This window comes from Biomphalaria glabrata, chromosome 11, assembly GCF_947242115.1.
Source record: "Biomphalaria glabrata chromosome 11, xgBioGlab47.1, whole genome shotgun sequence".
Lineage (NCBI taxonomy): Eukaryota > Metazoa > Mollusca > Gastropoda > Planorbidae > Biomphalaria > Biomphalaria glabrata.
The window spans coordinates 20425295-20444047 of record NC_074721.1 but is presented as its reverse complement, the minus strand read 5'-3'; the positions used below and the strand labels follow the sequence as shown (position 1 = coordinate 20444047).

At 33.3% G+C, this 18753-nt stretch overlaps 1 long non-coding RNA gene across 1 annotated transcript; it reads right to left on the bottom strand.

The window, feature by feature from the left end:
• Nucleotides 1-3440: 3440 nt before the first annotated feature.
• Nucleotides 3441-9246, bottom strand: LOC129929008 (uncharacterized). Its single transcript, XR_008780449.1, has 2 exons — nt 9033-9246; nt 3441-3689 (listed from the first exon to the last, which is right to left on the bottom strand). It is a non-coding gene; the product is annotated as an uncharacterized LOC129929008 (long non-coding RNA).
• Nucleotides 9247-18753: the final 9507 nt, after the last annotated feature.

Sequence of the window (18753 nt, the reverse complement as noted above, 5' to 3'; positions counted from 1 at the left end):
CAGTTTCACAGCCTACAGTTTTGAATGTTCTGTGTTGACAGTTTCACAGCCTACAGTTTTGAATGTTCTGTGTTGACAGTTTCACAGCCTACAGTTTTGAATGTTCTGTGTTGACAGTTTCACAGCCTACAGTTTTGAATGTTCTGTGTTGACAGTTTCACAGCCTACAGTTTTGAATGTTCTGTGTTGACAGTTTCACGGCCTACAGTTTTGAATGCTGCTGTGACTACGTAGAAGTACGTGATGGAAACTCGATGTCGGCCCCCAAGTTTGCTAACCAGTCTTATTCCTCCTGCACGATGCCGAGTCAACCCATGGTCTCCAGCACCAACGCCATGTTCATTTTCTTCCATGCTGACTATTCAAATGCGGCTACTGGCTTCAGGGCTGAGTACAGATCTATGTACACGAAGACAGCACTGTAGATGAATAAGAACCAAGATTTTTTTCTTTCCAATTGAATATACTTTTGATTGGTTGATTCTGTTTGAGATAATGGATGAAAGAACTTGTTTATTATCAATGTTTGAGCACAGTTTTTATTTTTAGCATCGTGAAAAAACGTAAAGTGTCAACAAGTAAAGTGTTGATACACTTCCCCTCCCTCCCACTCCAGAAAAGAAAAATACAACAGAAAAAAAATAGCTAAAAGATGATGTCATATGAGAGTCCAAGCCCAAAGTTACTAAACGATTTTTTATATATTTGCTACTCATACTATACTTATCAGACAATTATTCTTTACATATTGGTCTAGTAGCGAATCGATTAAAAACAAGATTACAAAGACAGTTTGTGTGGAAACACAAACTCAAAATCGGCCCCCGAAGTGGTCCACCCAGGCAGGCTTCAATATTTTCAGAAAGAACATCCGAATGAAATTATATCAAAGACAAATAAGAATAGATAAAGAAGGTTGACAGATCTTGTGTAGTGCCCCAGCGGTCCAGCAGATCAAAGGATAGGTGAAAGTGAATGTAAAGTTAGATGTAAACCTGGCCTAACTGATGTCTTATAATTGATCTAATTGTTTTGTAAAGGCTCAATCTCATATTCGAATCCTCAATAAATAAATCATCTTAGTGAAACCTGTGTGTGGCACGCAGCAATAGGATAAGCAAAAGCAGTTTACAAGATTAATATTTGTATTACATTTTGTTAAACTTATAATGCATACTAAATAGATTTTTTCTCTTTAAAAAATAGTAAACATTTTTTTGTGTGTAAGTATAGTACTTAGTATAACAAAACTTACATAACTTAACAATACAAATATAAAAACAAATTTTTTGACAAAAAATCAACAACCGTTTGCATAAATGTGTTAAAAATATGGGAAACGGTAGTCTCCTTTTAAAGAGCCTCAAGTGTTTGGGTGTTTAATAGTTAATAGTTGTAAAAGGGATGTATTTTTATGAAAAAAATGCTTTCATAAGTGATTTTAAAAATTTAATTAGATTTTTGCTTTCAGAAAAGAAAAAAGTAGCCGTTGCATCAGAACTTTGAATGGTCTAAAACAGTGATGCCCAAAATACGGCCCGCAGGACAGATCCGGCCCTCGACGTGGTTCCATCCGGCCCGCCGAAAAATCGGCACAAAGTATAGAAATCTCCCTTCCAAACAAAAAAAAATGGTTGAAAAAATTTATCTTTACATACGATTGGGCCCTCACTTTTTCTCCGATGGATTGATACCATAACCTTTGTGTATTTATGAAATGGGTCTCTGAATGTACAATCTACCAGGAAAAATGAACATATCTTGACTTTAAAATGACATAAAATAAATATGACGGCATTCTTAGTTTATGACGCGAATAAAAAGTTTGTTAAACTACGCCTAGAGATTGGAAGATTGATGGGAATGTTTACCAAAAAGAGACCACAAAATGAGTCGTTGGTAAAGCTACCTATTACACTGTTGCTCACATTGTAAGGAGCGAAATTAAGCTATTTTTTTAATAGTAAAAAATATAATTGTCAAATAATCTGTTAATCAAGTATTAAATCTACAGGTTTCTACCAAAATAGTTTCAGAATAATTTCATTTAGTTTTTTTGGTCATGTGGCCCGTGAGACGAGTAATGGAAATTAAAATGGCCCACGGGTCGAATTAGGTTGGGCATCACTGGTCTAAAATATAGTGATGTCGAATTTTCACTATCTTTTCTAGTTTACGAGATCTAAACGGAACGGACGGACAGACATTTCACACAAAATTAATAGCGTCATTCCCCTTTCGGGGGCCGCTAAAAAACCAGTATAATTTATATTGCATTGTTGAAAAATTGAACTATATATTAATGGCAATGATTTCAAAGATTAAGGATGCGTGCAGATTTTCCCTGACTACACAAACCCAGTGAACTGTATGTAAATTGTAATCAACAACTGAATTTTAACATTACATAGACACTCATTTTATAGTTGTTGAACAATCAAAAAACGTAGGCAATTATAAACTATATGTATTACAGTGCAACAAACAAACAAAAAAAAAAGATTTTTTTAAAAGGGGTATGGGGTGACATCCTGAGCTGACCGCACCGGGTGACATCCACCCTAGTGACGCCACTGCATATATTACTTTTATTGCTGACCGGATGGGTGGTGGGGGGGAGGCGATTGCATCTATCGACCTTCCCACGGTCAAACCTGGTATTGATCTTTCCATGGTGTCCAAACACTTGAGCGTGCTCTGTGTCGCCTCGATAGTTACTACAGAGTAGATTATTTCTCCCCCCCCCCTTTTTTTTATCGTGAGGTAGAAATAAAAAAAAAGTGATATTTCTAGGTTACAACGGTCCAGCCCTGCTATTTTGTGACTACGTGTCCCCCCCCCCCCCCCTCTTGTTTTCTCGGGAACTATCCGCAGAGTGATTTTTCCTTTACTTTTTCTTCTGGTTTAAACTGTTGAGGGAAGAAGAGAATTATATATATAGATGTATGTATGTATGAATGTATGTATGTATGTATGTATGTATGTATGTATCTATCTAAATCTATATCTATCTATCTATCTTTCTATCTATCTATCTATTGTGATGTTGCTTGTTCAGGCTGTCTTGAGGTCAACTATGGATGACTGTTGATTTTCAACCAATTACTCTGCAAGCGTTTGGGTATTATTGTTCGGGTGTATTCCGTGTAGTTGATCAACAATCCAGACAAAACAAACACATCGGTTTTAACTAGTAAAGAGATGTAGTCAACGCTGATGAACAACTTCACATATATTTATTCTAATAAAAGGCCACAGTAAAAGTCTCTGTCACTAAACACGTCGTTACCCTAGAGGATTATATCGCTAACTGATTTTCCGGTCCCAAACGTCACTAGTCCCGTTCAATATGCGTCTTCTTTGGTGCGTCGCTAAATAACTAAACTATAAATAAGGTGTCTAACAGATTCCTCCCCCCCTTGAAAAAAAATATGTCAATATTTTTCCACTACTGTCAAGTCTTACAAGGGCATTTTTAATTTAAGGGGAAGACAACAAACATAAAATCTTGACATCTTCATCTTGGCTTGACAGTTCCTCATGTTCATGTCAATGTTCATAACATTACACTGTTACTTCCAAAATTCCAGAATCATCTTCATTAGTAAACAGTAACAGTTCATCATAGCAATGTGGCATCTCATGGGCACGTCATACACTTCTCACAAATGTTCTCCACTGGCAGTAATCTGACAAAATACAATATTTCAAAAACAATTATAGACTTTATTTCCACATTCAATAAGCTTTTCCTTACCACCCTTTTATAGTTAATAGTTGTAAAAGGGATGTATTTTTATGAAAAAAATGCTTTCATAAGTGATTTTGTCCATTTTTCTTTTATACTCACCCTTTTCCATCGAACTAACTTTCGTCAATGATATATGAAATGATTCACACAAAAAAAAATATCCATACTTACTTTTAAATGCTTAACATCAAATTTACTTATCTCCCTTTTCCATAACATATAAATTGTGCCAATATATTAATATATATTACATAATCAATATAATCATAGTTTATTTACAAAATTATTTCATTTCAATGTCATTCTAGATAGTAGATCAGCTACAATATTCACAGATCCACTAATAGCTTTCACTTTAAATTTATATTCCTGTAGTGCTAAGAACCATCTATATACACGACTGTTTTTCATGCTCTTTTGCTGTATATACTGAATAGGTTTATGATCAGTTAATAATATGAATTTCCTTCCTATTAGATAACTCTCTAGCTTAGTAATTACCCATATTACAGCTAACGCTTCCCGTTCAACGACACTATATTTTTTCTCTGCCTCTGATAATTTTCTACTTACATATAATATAGGATGTAAGTTATCATAGTTCTGCATTAGACAACCACCAATAGCACTACCAGATGCATCAGTTGTAACATAAAATATTTTGTCTTTATCGGGTAGTCTTAATATTAATTCATGACTAAAAATATCTTTAATTCTGTCAATAGCTTTCACACATTCCTCATTACAGACTACTTTTTGAGGTTTTCCTTTTTTAAGTAAGTCATTTAATGGATTCACTATTTCTGCTAAGTTCTTTATAAACTTTCTGTAATAATTTACTATTCCTAATATGCTTTTAATTTGTCTTTTTGTTGTAGGTATTTCAATATTAAGTACTTTCTTTATGTTATCTTCAATAGGGCTAATCATGTTGTTATTTACTTTATATCCTAAAAAAATTATTTCCTCCAATCCTATTTCTACTTTTTCTGCCTGAATTGTAAGTCCACTTTCTTTTATTATTTTGAACACTTCTTTTACATCTACCAAATGTTCCTCCCAACTATTATTAAAAATACATATGTCATCCAAATAACAAATAACATTTTCTTTGTTTCCAATTATCATGTTCATCATTCTATTAAATGTGGCTGGTGCATTTATTAATCCAAAACTCATATAATTCCATTGAAAAATACCATATGGTGTTACAAATGCTGTGTAAGGTTTTGCATTTTCTGTTAAAGGTATTTGACAATAACCTTTAGTTAAATCCAATTTAGTAAAAAATTTTGCTCCATTTAATTTATGTAAAATATCCTCTATATTTGGCATTGGATATGGGTCAAATTCTGTGATGTTGTTAAGTTTCCTATAATCAATACATAACCGTATATCTCCATTTTTCTTTTTGGCTATCACAATTGGTGAAGCATAAGGAGATGTTGATGGTTCAATTATACCTGATTCTAGTAAATTGTTTATTTCTTTTTTTACTTTGTCTTGTAAATGTAGCGGTATTCTATATGGCTTAAGCTTGATAGGTTTTGGGTCTATTACTTTAATGTCATGTTTAATAATATTTGTTTTTCCTGGTATGCTGGAAAAAATTTCTTTGTATTCCTGTATTATTTTAGTTATATCTTTTGACTTTTCCTTAGTTAAATTATTAAGATTAATCTTTTGCCAAGTTTGATTCTCTTTTGTTTCTATTACAGGTATTTCCTTAATATCATTTTCATTGTGATTTTCATTTGTTATTATCATCAAGCATTCTTCTCTTTCTGAAAATTTATTTTCTATTTCCTCCTGAATGTTTTGTATTAACTCATCTTCTCTATCATGATACAGTTTCAAATTATTTATGTGATATGTTTTAATTTTCCCATTTATTTCAATTTGATAATTCACATCATTAATTTGTTTTATCACCTTAAATGGACCTTTCCATTGTTTACTAATTTTATTTTTCAGGTCATTTATTAATATTAATACATTGTTTCCTACTTCTAGTGTTTTCAATTGTCTTTTCTTATTTAGATTCTCATGAGCACTTTGTTTGTACTTCTTATTGTTGTTATATGCTTGAGTCCATATTTCTTTCAATTCTGTTGTGATTGTTGTTTCATTGTCATTATTTAATTTATTCTCATTGTCTATTAGATTTTCTTTAAAAACATCTAATTCATCTCTGGGTTTTCTTCCATGTATTATTTCATATGGTGAAAATTGTGTTGCTTCATGGATGTTGTTTCTATGAGCAAATAGTACATAGTTAATGTAATGATCCCATTTGTTCTGATTATTCTGAATTATTTTTGTTAGTGATCTTTTTAGTGAACCACCATACCGTTCACATAAACCGTTACTCTCTGGGTGGTAAACTGAAGAGTATATGTGTTGTATATTATATTGTTTAGTCCATTTCTTAAATTGTTCTGACTTAAACTGAGATCCCTGGTCACTCAATATAATTTTAGGTATACCATGTCTTGTAATTATTTTTTGAGTTATGGCATTAATGATATTTTCTGCACTTGTATTTGATAATGGGATTGCTTCTGGGTATCTACTAAACATGTCTATTACTGTTAGAATGTATTTATTATTATTTTCAGTTTGAATTAAAGGACCTATTAAATCAATAGATACTTTCTGAAATGGTTCTGTAGGTTCATCCATTTCTTGAATGGGTGCTTTATTCACTAAACATTTGTTAGATCTCTTTTGACATACGTCACATGAGTTTATGTATTTATTGATTGTTGCTTTCATTTTGGGCCAAAATACTTGTTTTGACAAATTCCTATAACATTTCTTTACTCCCCTATGTGCTGCTAAATTATTATCATGTGTCATGATTAAAACATCTTTCCAATATTTCTGTGGTAAGACAAGTTGTTTTATTTTTTTTTATCATTACTTGTTTGTCTAAATAATATTTTATTCTCTATACAAAATTTCTCCATTGGATTATTATTGTTTTTATCTGATATTCTTGAATATATTTTCCCAATAATATTGTCATTCATTTGTTCTAATGCAAATGTGGGTGTTGTTTCTTTTTCGCTTTGAGATATTTGTGTTTCAAGACTATTTTGTGTTTCATTTTCTATCTCTCTTTCCTTAACATCTGTATTTTCTATTTGTATTACATTACTGGTTTCTTTTTCTTCATCATTACTTATTACATTTATTGTATTTTCCTGTTTCTCATCTTGTTCATCCATTGATCTTGTTATTACCATACTTGTTATATTTTGTGTTTCTATGTTTTCATGATTTTGTCTTATGTTTTTGTATTTGTTTTGCCAGTCTTCTAATTCTTTTCTTGAACATTCTTTTACTCCTGTTATGTTTCCTACTAACATATCATATCTCATTTCTGGTATTGCAATGCCATCACAATAACCAGTGAAAAATGGAGTTTCAATGTATACCCTTATAGCTTTAAATTCCCTTACAGTGCCATCTGCTAATTCTACTTTCCTAGTAAGCCCTTTATACCAATGAGGTTTGACAAATTTAGTTTTTACTGCCAAAGTGTTGCAACCTGAATCCCTGATTAATTCCACCGGAATTCTATCTACAAACCCTGGGTACACTGCAAAATTGTTCCTATTTCCTTCCATGAAATATACCCTATCTGTACCTTTATTTTTGTATTCCCTACTGTAACTCCTATTTCTATAATTTCCCCTGTCATTCCTATCTCTACTCCTATATCTACTGTTATTTTGTTCATTGTATCTATTTCTACTTCCAGACCTACTATTCCCTCTTCTACAGTTAGCTGCTATATGACCTTTTCCTTGACATTTAAAACAGGTTATTTCACTATATTTTCTATTTCCACTATTTGATCTGCTTCTATTTCTACCTCTATCAACATTTTCTTTGGTGTATCCTATTAAATCTACTTTGCTCTTATCCTTATCAGAAAATGGTTTATTTGGATAGGCATTTTTGTATACTCTCATTATCTCTGTTATTTCATCTATAGTTTTTGGGTTTCTTTCTCTAATAAAAGATTGTAATTGAGGATCACATTTATTTACAAAGTTGTCCACTAGAATAAAAATTTTTAATCCCTCATAAGAGTTTATCACTTTTTCTAATTTTACCCACTTATTGAAAAAATCCGTTTCCATATTAATAGTAGTTTGGGGTTCTATTCCTAATGATGGTATATTGTCAAAGTATTTCTTTCTGAAAGTTGTAGCATTATGACCATAGGCATTCAACAACTCTCTTTTCAAAACTTGATAGCTATCATCAATATGATGGTCATGATTTTGGCATATTGTTAGAGCTTGACCATGAACGAAGTCTATCAGTATTTCAGACCATTCTTCTTCTGGCATATTAAATGTAGACATTTTTGCCTCATATCTTTTCAGAAAATCACCAATGTCATCTTTCTGTTCATCAAAACTTTGTATCTTTCTCTTTAGCCATGTTTGCGAATTAGGGTTGTCTCTTTGTGTGGTAATATTATTTGAGTTATTAGTGTTATTTCCTTGTTCAGTTTGAGCTCTGGCTTGTGCTGCATCCAATCTCATCTTCTCCATTTTAGCTTCATGCTCTCTAGTTTTTTCTCTCTCTTTGTCTTGCCTTTCTTGGTCCTCTTTTTGCTTCTCATATTCTTCCTTTCTGATCCTTTCTTGTCTTTCTATCTCTTCTTTTCTTATTTTATCTTGACGTTCCATTTCTTCCCTCACAACTTGCTGTATATAAGCTGCTAAGTCCTTTCCTTTTAACTCCATGGCCTTTCCATCCTGCATAGCTGTTTCCTTAACCTCCTAAAGGTCCACATATGATGATGTAGCCATTGTATTTTATTTTGCCCAAATTTATATATTTTTACTTAGCCTATATTAGTTATGGCTCTACTTTTATATTTAAGTTTTTACAAACTTTTATACAATTTTTAAGTGTTATGTCTCTATAGATTCAGTAAATTTGTAAATCTAGTCTGAGTTATATTCAAATCTGTATATTAATATCACACAAATTTAAATCTAGTATATTATAGTATATATAATAGTACCATTTAGATCTACAGTTATCAAGAGCAATATGACTATTAGTATGAATAACTATGATCAATTTTAAAATTTGATGTGACTGAAGTGTCTATAGAGTAGACTCTAAGACTGTCTAGAGTAGATAAGATAGATCCAATCCAGAAATTATGGTTCTATTTAACCATATGAAATAAATATGTTTATACAATGTCAAATATATCTTTAACAAGATATATACATCTAGAATGTACTACCTTCATTCATCTTTCAATTAATAATAATATTCCAAATTAGAGTCTAGATGAGAAAATGTACCAACGAAATGTACAAAAATTTGTGGATCTAGTATTAGCCAGACGACAATGTTTGACTATTATGCCAGTTTCGGCATTATTCTCATGGCAAAATCATATTTGATTTTAACCGCTCAAACTAAAATGTATTTTAGTCTCATTCACAATAAAAGAATCCTACCTGTACTTTCTATCATTAAGTGAAAAAAAATACAGATCTAATTAAATTAATAAAAATAAATAATATAAAATAATATATACAAATGAAATAATTAAATGAGACTATCGCTATGGGTTGGGATATGACAATATGGCACACATTGATAACGTCACGAAGTAACCAAGCAACAACGGATATGACGTTTACACAAACAAAACAATCACTATCCTAAACGTATAATATAGCTTTTCATCTAAATTACGTCTTCTACCCCGACGGGTTTTAAGGCGCACCACCTGATTTTACTCAGGCTAACGTACCAAATTTAGACAAAATCTATTTCTAAGGGCAATCTAAACATATACTAATAAGAAAAATGGCACTTAGCTTTTGATAAGAAAGATCCCCTTTGTTCGGATTCCCAAATATGATAGATCACAACAAATTCCACTGCTTCTCTTCCAGTTTTGACTCTGTTCTCCGGTGCTACCAGTGGATACAATCCGTGTCGAGTATCCCACGTAATGCTCCAGATGTCTTGATATGCCACAGCAAAATGTTTCAGTTTCTTCGACGACTGTTGATGACCGTATGTGTAGTTCCGACGACTTTGTGTACACAGTTACTGACGAATAGGTTAACGGTTCTCCTGGCGACGACTTGATTTGCGTAGACGACTACTGACAAATAACAGTCTCTTGACGGCAACTTGATCTGGACGACTGACGAATAACGACTTTCTTGACGATGACTTTATCTGGGCGGACGAATAACGACTTTCTTGACGATGACTTGATCTGGGCTGACGAATAACGGTTCTCTAAAATAGTTCACTGCTTCTGCTGCTACTCTGGTAGTATGACGAAGTTTGCTGTTGTATGTTGCTTCACTAGACCAAAATGTCCGTAATGTCCAATGTAGTCTAGGTGAGACCAAGGTCACCTCCAACGACGTTCCGTTATACGATTAACGGTTTTCAACAAAATTAAGTGGATGTAGCTGTTTCCACTACTTCAATATTAACAAGTCTAGATATGGTCTAGACCAACGTATAATAAATATATCAATGTCCAGCAACGACAAATACGACTTCACTAACCTTCCAAAGGTTAAACGCAGTGACCGTTATAAAAGTGGCAAGCAACCGGTTCAATGAGCAAACAGCTCCACAAGAATCTTTCAAAGGGTAAGACGACAGAGCGATTTAGTTAGCTACCAAACTTGTAGTACTCACAATACTTCTGACAGCAGACAAACTGTCCTTCTCAAAACTGACGAGGTAAAACTTGATACGACTATGTGGCTCCTACGACTGTTTTCTCAAGCGACGAAAAAATATGTCCAACAGGTTCACTGACAAACTCTCACCCGTTATGAATGAACGGTTCCTCTGGCTGTGGGTCGATTCAGCATACGAAGATCAGGCTTTGATAATATACTCATTGAGTAGACCAGACGTTGCGATGATTACTGTCCTGACGAAGGTCACCCTGAGTTAACGGCTCGTTGAACGTACGATCGAGCAGGCGACGACTGCATGTAGATCTAGAGCAAAGTCACTCTGCGATGATGCTGTGTTCAGCCGTACTCCGATGAAACTTTATATCTTCGAGTGCACGACTCTCACCTGAGTAAACGTTCAGCTTCGAGGTCCGGTTCGAGGTTCGGCTTCGAGGTTCGGCTTCGAGGTTCGGCTTCGAGGTTCGGGGTCGCCACTGTGATGTTGCTTGTTCAGGCTGTCTTGAGGTCAACTATGGATGACTGTTGAATTTCAACCAATTACTCTGCAAGCGTTTGGGTATTATTGTTCGGGTGTATTCCGTGTAGTTGATCAACAATCCAGACAAAACAAACACATCGGTTTTAACTAGTAAAGAGATGTAGTCAACGCTGAAGAACAGTGTAACATGTATTTATTCTAAGAAAAGGCCACAGTAAAAGTCTCTGTCACTAAGCACGTCGTTACCCTAGAGGATTATATCGCTAACTGATTTTCCTGTCTCTAACCCAACATATCCCAAACGTCACTAGTCCCGTTCAATATGCGTCTTCTTTGGTGCGTCGCTAAATAACTAAACTATAAATAAGGTGTCTAACAATATGGTACTTTTCGTCGCCCAGCCATGCGGGACACGCACGCACTCCGACTCTCTAACCCTCGATGAAAAAAAATCATGGAAAGATAATTTTATTTCTGCAAGTCGGACTAGAGTTACCCCACGCAACTTTCGCTGCGACAGAGAGCGCAGCTCAGAAAAAAAAAAAAGAGAGATTCTCTGTATTCACCCGTAACTAAATAGCAAGTCGGAATAAGCCATATTCAAAATTGATTGGGTTTGGGTAGGGATAAAGATAATAAGTGAACATTAAAGCATTTTAGCATTTTATTCATTCTTTACTACGTACAGAATTACTTAACGAGCTTTGCGTTTAACGAAGACATACAGTATATCATAAAATTATGTTTCCTACATAGATCATGCTCAGTAGCAAGATTTACCAAATGTTTCAATCTGTCTTCGAGAATTGTAAACATCAAGTATTTTTTTATTAGTTTGATGCGTGAGAAGCTTCTTCCACCAGATTCCACAATTAAGGTTATTGTATTGTTATAAACCTGGTGTTGAGACAGATGGGGGTATTGCTGTGTGTTTTTAGACTACGCCAATTGTCCAAGGTCAGCGCTAGACGAGCGGTCAACCGTGACGAGTGACAGTACACGCCTTTTCGGCAAGAGCCTGTGTGGTAAATAATATTAATAATATTACGCACGCAAATCACGGCGATTGTGATTAACCAGCGGTCAAGCGACCATCCAATTCTATGGACTATTTTTAAGAGTGAGTGTGTTAGAGTCAAGACACTTCACGTTACCTCGCAATGTGGCCCGTACGAGGCGAAGTCAGCACCAGCATGGTGTGTGAAGTCAGTCCGAAGAATGGCTAGGTGCTTGTATAGTCAGTGTTAATGTTGTTACCAATTGTAATGTATTTGAAATTAATACTGTTACTGATACTTAGGAGCCCTGAGTTCTGAGTTTCTTTTTTTCGTTTCGTCGTGTGGTTCAGTTTGAAGAGTCTTGAAAGTGAAGATACGTAACTATATAATGCCTTTTTTTATCGCGCATAGAATAGGCGTTTTCCAAATCGAACGACATCCCAAAATGACAATTTTGTCTATATTTCAGGAGATGTTTATGAGTTTTTAAAAGATTAATCATTTCCTGAGATTTCCAGGACTTTTTTTTATATTTTGTAATTTCAGGAGATTTCAGGAAGCTCCTAGTAAATAAAGAAGCCGCTGGAAATCTGTTTTGTAATATTCTAAACCTAGAATCAGCACGGGTCCTATGAAAGCTCGAGGCTACTGCGGTCACATACATTGCAGGGGTCCTGCTAAATATCACGTATGCTTCGCATCTCTAAGCTGTAAGAATATAAGCTAGTTCGTTATTACTTTATAGATGTAAATCTTTTTCAAATTTTTTAATACATTTAAATATAAATCTAGATGTACCCAGACCGTAGTGACAGACCTCTATTTAGTCTAATTTAGCTGGTAGTCAAGTGTATAATAAGGAAAGGTGAAAACTACGCACTATAAAAGTACTCGTGTTTTTAAACTTGCAATTTAAACGAAGTTTATATATAATATCTTTTTAAAAGTAACTTTTGAATCAATATTCCATTTCATGAGTTAGTTAATGAATTAAAAATATATTTTATAATTATCCATGGATACTTTTGAGCAAATCTATAAATGAAGCCTTAGTTATCAATTAAGAAGTTTGTTACATTTTTAAAATCTTACCTCCTCTGGTTTTTTTATTTAAAAGTAGCGTTTTTTTTTTAATGAAAAATCTGCATGCATATTTAATTTCATTATTAAATGGTTCATTTTCGGAAAAGAAAAATTAGCCATTGCATCAGAACTTTGAATTATCTAAAATATCATAATGTCCATAATGTCCAATTTTCATTTTCTTTTCTAGTTTCTGAGATCTCTACGGGATGGACAAACAGACGGACCACAAAAAACTAATAGCATATATTCCCCTTTTGGGGGCTGCTGAGAAACCACCCACAACCTCCCTACCAAAAATGTAAATAGTATGTGTATCAGGGCCGTCTTCGTGCTAAATTAAATAAAGCCGCCCTCCCCTTCATTTTTTTAAGAAAAAAAATCTTTGAAGACAGTTCAAAAAAGTGCCTTTGGATTTAAATCAATTTTTTAAAGACAATTTCATTTTTTCCTTTCATATTTCCGCCGTTGTTGTATCCCTCAAGTACAAATCATGCAATATGAACCTATTCGGATTCACGTGTATTCAGAAATATGACCTTTTGGTTCTTTGTGATAATCATTAAAACAGATCTCGTTCTGAGTTGTTGCTTAAACTCCTGTTTTTTTTTTTGGTATATTATAACGAACAGTGTTAATGGTCATGAACTGTATTAATACGATTTCTTGATAACTTTTGACTGCTCAACAGTGTTATGTGGTCTTACTCTTAACTTGGTTATGTTAATTTATTTAGTAATTGTAAATTACAGTTTAATTTGAAAAAAACAACTCGAAACTCAAAAGCCATTGATAATGGAACTTGTTCAATGTTCCGTAAACTTTCATTATTATTATCAAAATTATATTTTGGAGAGATGTGCGTTGTATCCATAATCATCTTACATACACTGATTCAGAGGTGCCTAAAATCTATCCAACAAATAAAGCAATTCAGCGCTGAATATTTAAAGAGTGGGGGTGTTTAGCTCTCCTTTTTTTAAGATAGCCCTTGTCAGTGTCAACATCTTTTACACTAATACTTTTACTTTCATCAAAAACATAATTAGTTACTGGATTAACGGGCTATGAAATATAGTAATATACTTATATAATACAGACGTTACTTCAAAAAAAGAAGATGATTACGTCCTACGCGTCATGCATTTAGTCATGCATATTAACCAATGACTTAAATTCTGCCAAGTCACTGGTTTTACTGGCTAGCTCAGGCAACCCATTCCATGCTCTAATAGCACTAGGGAAGAAGGAGTATTTGTACAAATTTGTCCTAGCATATGGGACGAGGAATGTGCCTTTATCTTTGTGTCTTTCAGAGTATTTTATTAAATTTTGTTTTTGTATTTGAAGATTATGGTTCAGTGTTTTATGTATTATTGCTACTTTACTTTTGAGCCTTCTGTCCTGAAGGCTTTCTAAATTTAGTGATTTTACTAAAGGTGTTACTCTAGTCAAATGTGAATATTCGTTTGTTATGAATCGCACTGCTCTATTTTGTGTCTGTTCTAGTTTCTTAATGTTTTCTTGAGTTGAGGGGTCCCAAACAGAGGATGCATATTCTATTATTGGCTTAACCAAGGTTAAATAACATTTTAGTTTTATGTTCTTATTTGATTTATAGAAATTTCTTTTAATAAATCCTAATGCTTTGTTTGATTTATTTGTCGTTTCATCAATATGTGGATTCCATGACAGTTTTTCATTTATTATAACACCTAGGTATTTTGCGTTTTTAGTCTGTGTTACTGGTTTGCCATGAATAAGATAAGTGGAATTAATTTGTTTTAGTTTTTTTGTTACTCTTAACAACTGACATTTTTCTGGGTGGAAAGACATGCTCCAATTTGATTCCCATTTCTGTAATTCATCTAATTCTCTTTGTAAAATATCTGTGTCTTGTGTTGTTTTTATTGTTCTATATATTATGCAATCGTCTGCAAATAATCTGACTTTTGTTCCTGAAGTAATGCAATTTGGTAAATCATTTATGTAAATTAAAAATAGTAGTGGACCCAAGACTGTTCCTTGAGGTACACCTGAGTTTACTGTTATCGGTGTTGATTTAGAACCATTTATTATTACAGTTTGTTCTCTCCCTATCAGAAAGTCTTTAATCCACTGATGCAGTGGACCATTAATGCCGAAATATTTTAATTTTTTAAGCAAACTATGGTGGTGAACTTTGTCAAAAGCCTTAGAAAAATCTAGTAAGATAGCATCTATTTGTTCACTATTATCTAAACCTTTTGAAAAATCATCAATTAGTCCTATTAGTTGTGTTTCACATGATCTATATTTCCTAAAGCCATGTTGGTATGGTGTGAGGACATTATGTTTGTCTAAGTGGTTTATGATGTTGCTACATATTATGTGTTCTAGGATTTTACATGTGATGCTGGTAAGTGATACTGGTCTGTAGTTTCCTGGGTCAGATTTTTCTCCTTTTTTAAATATTGGGGTGACATTAGCTTCTTTCCAGTCCTTTGGTACTCTGCCCTGGTTAAGTGAAGCCTGAAAGAGTATTTTGAACACTGGGGCTAGCTCATTACTTAGTTCTTTGAGTAATCTAGCTGGAATACCATCAGGTCCAGAAGCTTTATTTGGTTTGGTGTTGGCTAATAGTTTTTGAATTCCATTTTCTTGTACTACTATATCTTCTATGTTGTCTACTTGGTTCAAATTCAGTAATATGTCTTTGTCTCCTGGGGCTGAGAATGCTGATGCAAAGTATTTGTTTAGAATGTTTGCTTTAGTTTCATTATCATTATGTATTATGTTATGTTCATCTTTTAATGGCGCTACGCCTGTTGTTTTCATTTTCTTAGACTTAATGTATGACCATAGGTTTTTGTTGTTGTCTTTAGATATTACATTGTTTATTTATTCACTCTGCAGCTGTCTGCTTACTTTTTGGGTTAAGTGTTTAATTTTTATATACTTTTTGTAAACTCTTTCTGCATTAGTTTCTTTAAATTTTCTATATAGGTTTTCCTTCTGTTTACAAAGCTTCTTTAGTCTATTATTAAACCAGCATTTATTTATTTTGTTTGATGTGTATTTAGTTGGTATATGATTTTCTATAATGCTTTTAAGATGGTTTTTAATGAAATTCCAGAGGTCATCGACTGGTTGGTTAATGTCTTTTTCTAATAAGAATGTTTGTTGAAAGTTTAATGCAGCTTGGTGTAGTTGTGTTAGGTTACATTTATTCCAGAGTAAGATTTTTCTTTTGGGTTTTGTATTGGCTACTGCTTTTATCTGACTGTGTATTTTTATGATTTCATGGTCTGATAGACCAGGGATAATATCATAATCAACTACTAATCCAGGTCTGTTGATTAAGAAGAGATCTAATGTGTTGTTTAATCTAGTTGGCTTTTTAATGATTTGATCTAAACTTAGGTTGTGTAAAGTTTCTATGAAAAGCTCATTTATGTCCTTAAGGTTTTGGTGTTTATCTATGGTTAGTGTTTTCCAATTTATATCAGGTAGGTTGAAATCACCCATAATCCAAAAAACTGCATTTTTATTTGTCTCTTTAAGTGTCGTAATCTGATTACATAGTTCCTGCATGTATTCTAAACTAGAATTTGGTGGTCTGTAAATGCTGCCTATTATTAGGGATGTTGAGGTGGTATTAATTTTATAAAATGTTGATTCTATATTTTTTTGAGTTAGGTAAGGTAATTTCTTCTGCTATAAGAGTGTTTTTTATTGCTAAAAGAACTCCTCCATGATTATCAGCCCTATCTTTTCTAAAAATTTCATAATTACTATTGAAAATTTCTGCATTATAAATTTCAGGATGTAGCCAAGTTTCTGTGCCTGCAATTATGTCTGGTTTCTCACATTCTAATAAAATTTCTAAGTCTGCTGTTTTGTTCCTAATGCTTTGAAAATTTATTACTAAGGTTTTAAGGTATTTTGGTGTTACTTCTTTAGTAGGTTTGTTTAGTGAGGCTGTTGTATTAATTTTAGTAGATTTAGGTTTAACAGGAGTGAATCTGGCTAGTGGTTGGTGAGTTTGGTTTGGGATGGTGTTTAGGATGTTGTATGGGTTAGAAGTGTCTGCATCAAAGGAATCAAACAGTCCTGATGTAAACTGAGGTAACCCACACGGTACACAGTGCCATGATGCATCTTTGTTGCCTAAGGCATAATACACAGGTGTATTCATATGGAGACATGATGCATGGTACCATTCATCGCAGGTGTCACATTGAATGGCTTTCTGTTTCATGGTGCATACTTTTTTGCAGATGTTGCATCTATCTTTAGATCTAGGCCCTGGATTTGACTCTACATCTCCTGCTATTAATATTAACAGTGATAGGTATTTATTTCTGCTGTGTCTGATTGAGAACTTCCATTTGTGATGGGTAATCTTCTTTAGTGTTATGGATGTGTATGTTAGGTTATTTTTTAAGTTGCTTTGATCTAAAGTGTGATGATTGATTATGACTGTTGTTTCTTTTTTAAGTTTAGTGTTGACTAAGGTAGATCTGGTTCTGTGTTCAGCTAGTGTGTATTTAGTAATTATTAGGATAAATAGCCAGAGCAATTTCATGATGACTGTTGTTGATTTTAGTTTTTAAAGGGGTCTAGTCTAAATCTAGTTTAAGGTTTACAATGCCTAATTTATGTCTAAATCTAAATTGAAAGCTAATTTACAATGACAATTAAATCAAATGAAATGGTTTATTAAATTCAAAATATGGACCTAGACTAGATCTAATTCTAGATCAATATATTTACGTGTATAATTAACTATATAGAATATTACTATTAGTTATTATTAGTAGTATTAGTAGATGATTAGTAGATCTAAAGCCTTAATTAAAGTCTAAGTCTAACACTAACACTAACACTAGACTGACTAGATCTAGTATCATCTAGATCTATCTAAAATAATATTTATAATAATAAATATTGACTAGATCTAGTCCTAAGCTAAGAGTTGTTAATTTGAATTAATTAGTGGAAAAAATGCTGAATTAAGTTAAATATATAATTTAAAGATATTAGTTTATTAGTTAAATAGCTTTTTTAATTAATTTGGTTTGATTTTAATACAACAAAACGAAAAATTTAACTCATCTCTTATAACAGTAAACAGGGAGCAGCCATCTTGCCAAGAGCGCGTAATTATCTAAGTCTGATGGTTTGTGCAGCATTATGTCTCTCGTGTAGATTTGTTTTCTATAGTGCAGCTTTCTAATAGCGATTTTTCTTCAAGTAAACAAACTTAGCACTTGTGTAGAGGTGTCGCTTGTTGTCCAGCCCCGTAATTGAGATTTGTCACATAATAAGAAAACTCATTGCCCGAATACCCGTGTAGAGATGTGCCTTGAAGTGCAGCTTCCTAATTAAGATTAAGTACCAAGTAAACACAAATCTCTCGTAAAGGTCAATATGCTGACATTAAGCCATGTCCATCGTATTCGACTTGTAGTCAAATGTCTATCGATGAATTCAATGTGATAACAAAAACAAATTTAAAAAAAGGGGGGGGGGAGTTGTTGATCTCTACCGCTGAAATTATGCCCACACAGCTAGATAGACATCTGGTCTTCGTGACGTAGTCAAGGAATATAACTTGTTAACTGACCGACTCAAAGGTCAAGACAACGTAAAAATGTGATCAATTGCTACTCTGTAATGTAAAACTCATTTATAATGTAAAGTTTTATTTCTAATTATATTAACACGCCTTGCCTTTGT